The sequence below is a fragment of the Tupaia chinensis genome, unplaced genomic scaffold (genome assembly GCF_000334495.1).
Source record: "Tupaia chinensis unplaced genomic scaffold, TupChi_1.0 Scaffold000359_1, whole genome shotgun sequence".
Taxonomy (NCBI): Eukaryota; Metazoa; Chordata; class Mammalia; order Scandentia; family Tupaiidae; genus Tupaia; species Tupaia belangeri.
In genome coordinates, this window is record NW_006159855.1 from 3239469 (window position 1) to 3249005 (window position 9537).

The 9537-nt window shown below is 42.7% G+C and overlaps 2 protein-coding genes across 3 annotated transcripts in view; one reads left to right on the forward strand and one right to left on the reverse strand.

Annotated features, from left to right (window-relative positions):
• The window catches only part of HOMER2 (homer scaffold protein 2), a 125492-nt gene extending 116184 nt beyond the window's left edge, over nt 1-9308 (reverse strand). For both annotated transcript variants that reach the window (XM_027773568.1, XM_027773565.1), the window contains exon 1: nt 9143-9308. The gene's annotated coding sequence lies outside the window, so the exon portion shown is untranslated. The remainder of the gene's footprint in view (nt 1-9142) is intronic.
• Nucleotides 9309-9448: 140 nt separating this feature from the next.
• Nucleotides 9449-9537, forward strand: part of RAMAC (RNA guanine-7 methyltransferase activating subunit) — a 5201-nt gene continuing 5112 nt past the window's right edge. Inside the window, exon 1 of the mRNA XM_006152855.3 lies at nt 9449-9483. The gene's annotated coding sequence lies outside the window, so the exon portion shown is untranslated. The remainder of the gene's footprint in view (nt 9484-9537) is intronic.

Sequence of the window (9537 nt, forward strand, 5' to 3'; positions counted from 1 at the left end):
AAATCTTGATGGTCTTTGCATTCCATACTAAAGAGCTTGGACAGTATCCTAGATTAGGAACCACTGGAAAGTGGATGGCTCCAGGAATAAATGTAATCAAGTTTGCACCTTAGGAAGAACCTACTCCAAGCTGGCTGGTTATTACCAATTCTTTTCTGACTGTTTCATAATAATAAAGAAAGAATACCCTAGTAACAGGGTGGGATAGGTCTGGAGGACAGCAAGGCTGGATACAATTATAGGCTACAACCATGGTCTGTATAAGATGTGACTAGGGTCAAAACTAAGAAGGAAAGAAATGAAGTGGACAAACAGGAGGGATGGTAAGGACTTAGGGAGGAACTGGGTGTGTGGGGTAAGAGAGAGGGAGGATTCTAGGATGACTGCCAGGTTTCTGGTATGGGTAATTGAGAAGAAGCATTCTCTGAAAGTGGAAATAGAGGCAGATAAACAGGTTCAGGAAGAAAGATGAACTCATACTTAGATATCTGATGCAGATGCCTGTGGGACATAAAAGACAGAAATTTCTAGTAAGCAGGACTATTTGTGAGTCAGAGCTCAAATGTGATGGATAACTGGAGACATCCACTGCTGAATCATCAGCACAGAAATGGAAGCTGAAGCGACAACAGAGACTGTCTACATAGTCAACACATGGGGAGTACAGATAGGGTTGTTGGGACACTAACATTTAAGGGGCAAGCGGAGAAACGAGGAGTCAGCCAAGGAGACAGAAACAGAGAAGTGCATTATGTGAGTGTATGTATATTTAAATTTTTCTGTATGCTGTGTGTGTGTGTGTGTTTTTTTTTTTTTGTTTAAATTTTTCTGTATGCTGTGTGTGTGTTTTTTTTTTTTTTGGAGAGGTTTTTTTTTTTTCGCTATAGGGCGTGTGCACTCGCCAGACAGAGAGAGACAGAGAGACAGAAAGCGAGAAATCACACCCCCCAGGGGGGATGGTCACACTGCAATCCCTTCTCCTCCATTCTCCTCTCGGGATCTTGGGCACGCACGCACATGCACCCCGCGTGAGTTTTAAGCCACCGGGTCCGGGACGCGAACCATGGTTGACTACGTGGGAGTCCAGCGACATAGTCATTACGCTAACTGCTGGTCCCTGTATGCTGTGTTTTGACATCTTAATTGCCCCTCCCTGGGCTAGCCAGTCTGAGAGATAAAGGGTCCGGATGCCAGCGTGGCTTTGATATGCAAACTAACCAGAGTCAAACCCCCTCTAACTGGCCAGGACATCCTGGGAGACAATATTCCTCTGTTTCAATCACACAAGGCTAGTACCAGACAACTTGGGACTACACCTACAGTTTAGAGTCCACTGACATTATTCAAACTAGTTTATACAAAACTTCACCTTGACCCGCCTTGCTTTCCCCACAGAAACTCCAGTAAAGGCTCTGGCCTAATGCTCTCCACCCCTCCTCCAGTGTTCTGCCTCCTGATCTCTCTGTTGTCTTTTCCATGTAGTCCTGTATGGCGTGCTGTGCCTCCAATCTTTAGGACCTGAGAGTATAATAAATTTGTTTTTCTAAGCCTCTTTGAAGTCACCTCTTAGGACCACACCTAACTGACCATCACATAACAGAGTATAAAACAGTAAGAAAAGAGCAGCCAGAGCAGAGAAGAATCATGAAAAACTTAGAAACAAAGTGAGAAGATATAAAGGAGGAAGGAGATAAAAGTATCAAATGCTGTATGGATTTAAAATAAACTGAAGATTTTAGAGAGTCTTGAATTTGCCCCCAGGTCCATTTTTTCCCTAGTGACTTTGCCAAAGTGGTTTCAGTGGAGGGCAGAAGGGTAGAAACCTGAGTGCAGTGAACAGAAAGGCAGAGAAGTACAAACTGTAGGTACAGAGTATTCTTTGTAAAAGATTCAGCTCTTGGGGGAAAGGAGATCTGAGACAGTTCGAGGAGGGCACGGGATTGAGGGTAGAGTATCGGTTTTGTTTTGAGACTAAAGAAACTTGAGCAAGTATCTGTGTAAAAGCAGCCAGTAAAGAGGGGGCCCTGAAAACAGGAGAGAGAGGGAATAACTAACTGCAGGAGCAACGTAGAGAGGAGCAGAAGATGTAAGGACTAAAGACACAGGCAGCAACAAGAGACTAGAAGACAAAATCTATAGAGGTGGAAAGAGGTAAAATTGTAGGTGTGGGATTGGCAAATCAAGGGAATGGGTACTGAAGACTCAATTTTACCTGCAAAATAAAAAGCAAGGTGAGAAAACCAAGGTGCTAGAATTAATAGTTTACCTGATAATCCAGAGAATAAGATTTGAATTCAAAATTCTTAACTCCTTGCCTGATGTTAAATTATGTTGAAGATACTTGTATCTCTTGAACATGTGTGTTATTTTTTGTTTTGTTTTGTTTAGAGGTTTTTGCTTTAGAGAACATGCACTCGCCAGAGAGAGAGCGAGACAGACAGAGACAGTGAGAGGGAAAGTGAGAAATCACCCCCCCAGGGGGAAAGGCCACAATGCAATCCCTTCTTCATTCTCCTGGGATCTTAGGCATGCACACACAAGTGCCTGGTATGAGTTTAAAGATACTTGGCCCAGACTTGAACTGAGGTTGAACATGTGGGAGTTCAGCGTTGGCTGACATAACCACTACACTATCTGCTGGCCGCAAACATGTTTTAATATGGGCAGGGATAGCTTCACACAAGGGCAGAACAAGCTACCTGTTACCAAGGATGGTCAGCTTATCAAAACCCTGCAGTTTCTAAGACCCTGCAGACTTGTCTTCTTAAAATGGGGAAGACAGGCTCTGTCACTTAAGTCCTGGACCTGGCAGCTTGATTATCATGCTAGGTGTGTGAGTGCCCAAAATCCCAAGAAGAGAAAGGAGGAGAAGGGATTGTGGCGTGGCCATCCCCCCCAAGAGATGATTTCTCACAATCTCTCTCTCACAAAACCTAAAGCAAAAACTACAAGTAAACCAAAAAAAAAAAAGGAAAGAAAAAGAGAAAAGAAAATGCTCCTAACACTCAAACTATGATGATCACTTTACTAAAAAGAGTCTGGAAAATTACTAGAAGAGAGAATATGTGGGCATGGGGGAATAAGTGGTTGAGAGCAAACTCTAGACAAGTTTCTTTGGCTCCCTACATATTACTGACGCCCCTTCTAAGTGTAACACATATTTTATGAAGAGGTAGATAGGGCCAAGACACTGAAGTAGGTGAAAAGAACTAGCCAATGGATATTCACAAAAATCAGCCACAGAAAATCAAAGGAGAAGGAGGGACAAAGGGAGAGGAGAGAGAGGAGAAGAAGAAAATAAAAAAGAGAGAGAAAGAAAGAAAATGAAGGAAGGTTACCAAAGATTAGAGACATCATTTGGCCTTGGATGAGCCCTGTCAAATGGAATATGAGTGGGCAGATACTGTACAGTTCAGGACTGAATTGCTTCTTAGGAAACAGTTATGGGACCAGCAGATGGCATAATGGTTACTTTGCTGGACTCCCATGTAGTCAACCGTGGTTTGAGTCCCAGACCTGGCAGCTTAAACTTACACCAGGCACGTGTGCGTGCATGGCCAAGATCCTGATAGAATGGAGGAGAAAGGATTATGGTGTGGCCATCCCCCTGAGCAGTGATTTCTCGTTTTCTGTCTTTCTCTGCCTTTCCAGCAAGCACACATGCCCTGTGGCAAAAACCTCTCCCCTCCACCAACAAAAGAAAACATAGTGTATATCACCTTTTATATAACAAATACTAGGAAAAAGGAGAGAAAACATCTTCACATCACAATCAGATTTAAGAATTAGAAAATATCTAGTCTACGGGGACCAGCAGGTAGCTAAGGCGCTGGACACACCCACATGGATGACCATGGTTTGAGTCCCAAACCTGGTGGCTTGCTTTCTCACTTTCCCTCTCTCTCTCACTCTCTGTGCCTCTGGTCAAATTAAAATAAATGAATGTATAAATAAAATTAAAATTAAAAAATTTCTTAAAAAAAAAAAGAAAATATCTAGTCTAACCCATTAAAGTCCAAATCACAACTTTTCACTTCCCAAGAGGTTTTTTTTTTTTTTTTTTGGTCTTTTCTTTCCTTCTTTCTTAATTTTTTTTTCAATATCAATGGGCTTCTATGGAAAATAGCAATTCTCAGGTGGCAAACTTGCCTCTCAAACTTCTTGCAATCTCTTGAAAAGTCGTTATGTGGGAGGCTGGTGCTGAGGTAAACTGGATAAGGAGTTTGTAGTCTCTGATTAAAACTTCTACATGTGGGGCTGGCAGATGGTGTGGTGGTTAAGGCCATGGACTCCCACATGACTGAATACAGTTTGGGTCCCAGACCTGGCAGCTTACTTTCTCACTCTCCTTCTCTCTCTGGTCAAATTGAAGAATAAATAAAATGAAATAAATAAAATGAAAATGAATAAAAATGAAATAAACAATTCTTAAAAAAAAGAACAAAACTTCTCCATGTAATTTAAGGTACAGGAGTACAGACTGTCTAAATCAACATCTTAGATAACTTGAAATGTTTTCTTGGAGAGTAAACATTTATGTAACTTATAATAATAGCTCTAATTATTATTAACACTTACATAGGATCTTTTTAAAATTTATTTATTTAATTTTATTTATTACTATAATTTATCTTTTTTAAATTTGACCAGATGGAGACAGAGAGAGAGAGAGAGAAAGTGAGAAAGCAAGCCGCCAGGTCCGGGACTTGAACCATGGTCAGCTATGTGGAAGTCCAGCGCCCCAACCACCACACCACCTGCCCGCCCCCATAGCATCTTTCTTTACTTAAGCTTAAAGTACTTTACACATACAATAGTTCTAACAGTAACCTTATGAAACAGAAAGGTAGCAAGGGCAGTTATTACAATTTTGCTAAAATCAGGGCAGGGAAACATGACAAGTTTGCTCAGACCATAAAAAGTTAAGAGATTTCATTTAAAATTTTTATTTAGTCATTTATTTATTGAGTTTTGGTCCTATGTTTGGCTCTGGGGAAGATGGTTAGTGTGTCTATGAAGAAGAGGGAAAAGGAAAGGTGATATGAATAACCATGCAATGAACAACCTGAGAGTCTGTGATTCCAAATTATTAGCAAAGAAGTTGAATTTTGTCACTAGATACAGCCTAGGAACTACAAACTCAGCTACATCTGCTTTGTCCCTGAAATGTGATTCCTTTACTCACTGTGTGAATGAACTAGACTGACTCCATTTTTAAAAGACTAATGCCATCTTGGGGCACACCATTCTCCTGTCTATGCTGTTCTGTTAAACTGAAAGACCTATGTCTCTCATTAAGGTAGCTGGCCTTTGTTAAGAAAAAGGTCAATGATTTTAAGAACCTAGGGGCGGGACCAGCAGTTAGCATAATGGCTATGTTGCTGGACTCCCATGTAGCCGACGGCGGTTCCCGGTCCAGACCCAGTGGCTTAAACTGACGCTCGGTGCGTGTGCGTGCATGCCCAAGAACCCAAGAGGAGAATGGAGGAGAAGGGATTGCGGCATGGCCATCCCCTCTGGGGGGTGATTTCTCGCTTTCTATCTCTCTGTCCCTCTCTGTCTGTCTGGTGAGCGCACACGTCCTATAGCAAAAACTTCTCAAAAAAAAAAAAGAAAAAAAAAAAGAACCCAGGGGCAGTCATATCTCCAAACCAGGTGGCTTTCTCCCTCCAGACTTGCTTCTACTGTTTAGTTCCTTTGATTTCCCTTAAAAACTCCAGCTTGCTTCAAGGTAGTGTGAAATGTGGCTGCAACAACGCCTGTGAGTTGCTGTTTGCTCAATTCTTTCCATTTGTAAGTTACCCTCTAATAAACTGCTGCAAAGTGCTCCATGAAATTACTTGCTTCATTTATTTTGTTTCAAAGTTTTTTTACAGTTTTGGGGGCACGATACATTGTTCCTGTCCTCCAACATTCACTTCTGAAAGGAAAGAATGTTTAAAATATTTAATTTGTATATTTCTGAAAGGCAAGATAAGTGTGAAGAGGAAGATCATACCAGAGACAGCAAAAGCAACTCTTAAAAGGCAATCTTAAGCCAGCTGGATCCCGCATGGTCAATTGTGTGGGTTGAGTCCTGGACCCAGCCAGCGCATGTATGTGCCCAATATCCCTCTTAAGCCAGCTGGATCCCGCATGGTCAATTGTGTGGGTTGAGTCCTGGACCCAGCCAGCGCATGTATGTGCCCAATATCCCAAAGGGAGGGAGAGAAGAAGAAAGGATTATTGCGTGGTATGCTTTCTCATCCACCCGCCACCCCCCATCTCTCGAGCACACAATCCTTCTGGCAAAAAAGGGAGGGGGGGCTTTCTCATACATAACAACAGGCCCAAGGATATTACTATCCAGCAGAAGATAATTACTGACACTCTAACAATGGCCTTTAGCTGCCAAATAAAGATTAAATTATGGCCCATATACTTTGGTTACACCAGAGAAGTAAGTACTGTATTTTATGTACATTTCTGTCAACAGTGGTTTCAATGAAAAAGTTTTAAAACCTAAGTTTAGTTATCTAGAAATGTTATGGGCCAGATTATTTCCTGATGTTAGAAAATGAAATGTAACAATTGATAAAATATCAGAGTATGAGAAAACATTATGGGCAGAATTAGTTTCATTTGAAAACTGGCTAGAATACTTAGAGTTCTCCAGAGAAACTCTTTGAAGCCCAGGCACTCCTAAGTGTCATACATTAATTTAAGGGAAAGAAATAATGTTTTCTGGGTCAGTCATTATTAAAAAATAATGCCATAAAAATCAACAAAGAAACAAGCAAGCTGACCTACAACAACCCTTTTTCCATGTATTCTCCATTACCTGATTTGAGGGGATCTTCAAAAAGGAATGAAAATGCATATTATGAAAACACTATCCATGAATTTCAAAATGTTTTTGCACTAAAATAAACTCATACTTTAATTCCACTTTCCAAAAACTTCATGAAGTATTCGTGTATTACGTGGGGAAGCCTTTTTCTTATTTTTTTCAACTGTCATATTGCTCTTCTTCTAGTTTTATATTTCCTATTTTTGCCTCCTAAATGTGGGTATTTCCTGAGGCGTAGGCCCTGGCCTTCTGCTCTTCTCTATAAATATTCTCCCTTGAAAAGATCATACAGACAGATGATTTCAACTGTTGTTTCTTCATGGATGACTCACATAGTCACATATTTGGACAATTCCTGAGCTTATATGCTGTATTTATTTTCTCCCCGAGGTTTTTATCATAGGGTGCATGCACTCACCAGAGAGTGAGACAGTGAGAAAGAGAGTGAGAAATCATCACCCAGAGGAGATGGCCATGCTGCAATCCCTTTTCCTCCATTCTCCTCCTGGGATTTTGGGCATGCATGCACATTTGTCTGGCATGATTTTCAAGCTGCCAGGTCTGGGACTCCCATATGGTCAGCCATATGGGAGTTCAGCGCCTTAACCGTCATGCCATCTGTTGGCCCTATATCCTGCGTTTCCAACTATTTTATGTAAATTGTCTCTTGGCTATATCGCTACCATTTCAAATTTTACACATCTGTTGATATTTGAGCTCTGAGCTCATTTCTGCTTTAAAATCAGTTTACCCTACAGATAGCCCTTTTCAGTTCCAATTTTCCAAACTCAAAAAACGAGTCTTCTCATTTGCTACCCACCTTTTTCTCTCATCTGCTCAGTTACTATGGATGGTACTGTTAATATTTAATTATTGCAACCTGGTCTTTACACCTCTCATCATTACTACCCAACGCTAAAGACTAACACATCTCATCATTACTACCCAACGCTAAAGACTAACACATCTCATCATCTATACCATCCTATATGTACTTTTTTAGGTCAATGTTTTAAAAAAAAATGTCTTGGTGGGGCCAGCAGGTGGCATGATGGTTAGAGTGTTGGACTTCCACATAGCCAACGATGGTTTGAGTCCTGGACCTAGCAGTTTGCTTTCTCACTTTCCCTCTCTCTCTGTCCCTCTCTGGACAAATTAAAATAAATAAAGTTAAATAAAATAATTCTTGGAAAAAAATGTCTTGGACCACTCATATTTCCATCACACATTCCACAAATATTTATTGAGTGCTTACTTTATGCAAAACACAATGTAAATAAACCTTTAGTTCATTTCTATACTTGTGTTACTTATCTTTCTTTTTCAGAGATTTTTGCTATGGGGCATGTGCACTTAACAAGAGACAAAAAGTAAGAAATCATCCCTCGGGAGGGGGATGCACATGCCTCAATCTCTCCTCTATTCTCCTCTTGGGATTTTGGGCACGGAGGCACTCAGGACCAGCATGAGTTCAAGTCTCAGCCAGGCACTCTAACTGCAGTTGGGCATGTGGCAGTGCAGTGACATAAGGATTATGCCATCTGCTGGGCCCCATTTCTACGCTTTGGAGTGTATAACATGTGCTTTAACCTACAGGCAAGGGAGACACTGAATATTTTGGATCACGGCTGTGCTTGAGGATGACTAAGTCCATAGGAGTGATAAGACAGTCTGGTAAGGAAGTGAGCTAATGGCAGGACATCAATGAGAAAGGGTGACTGAGAACTCCGTCTAGGTGGAGGCAGAGGTATGGAGACTGCATGGACACCAGAATTATCGAAGGGATAAAATTGACAAAACTTGGCAACTGACTAGAGAGGGTAAAAAAAAGAAATAAAACTCGGACATCAAAGTTTCCGAGCTGGAGCCAGCAGGTGGCGTGGTGGCTAAGGCAATAGATTCCCACATGGTTGACCACTGTTTAAAGTCCTGGACCCGGAGGCTTGCTTTCTCGTTCTCCTCCTTCCTCAATGGTCAAATTGAAGAATAAGTAAATAAAACAAATTAAGCAAATAAATCTTTCAAAAACCGTTTCCAAGTTGGTTATATTAACAAAATAGGGGACACAGTCTGGAGAGTAATTTGGGAGGGAAAGGCCAAGTCACGTCTAGGATATTCAGCGACCATACAGAACAAAGGGCCCTGACTCCAGGAGGTGGCTGGACGCCGCTGACCGACACTGGGGCGGAGGGGTGGTGTGTTTGCACAAAACGGACCACAGCAATTGTACTGTGAAGGCTTGGCCTGGCAGAACCGACGGGCGCAGGGCGGCCAGGGCACTCCGGGCGGGTCTGCTCTTTCGCCCACTCTCACCTCACGCCCTTCGCGAAGACTTCGGCGCAGGCGGCCGGAAGCAGCTTTTCCCTCCCGTCTCAGCGTGCTCCCAGAACTTCGTTGTGGCTCCCGTCAAAGGGCCCCCCTGGCGGGGAGAAAGCGCACCGACCGCATCACCACTTTCAGCCCGCCACTTGAGTGCCTCAAAGGCCGCTCTCGGCGCTGCGCCAGCGTTCAAAGGAACGCGGCAAGGCACGAAACCCACGCGGCGAGCCCGAGATATCGCGGGACTTCACAGTCCGCCTCCGCTTTCGCCCGCCGGAAGCGGAAGTCGGGCAGCTGTCGGGTCCTAGCGGAAGAGGCTCCGTTACCTGGGGCAGGTTAAGTGGACTGGGGTTCGCGGTGTGGGCTCTTGCGTGTCTGCGGCGGGGGGC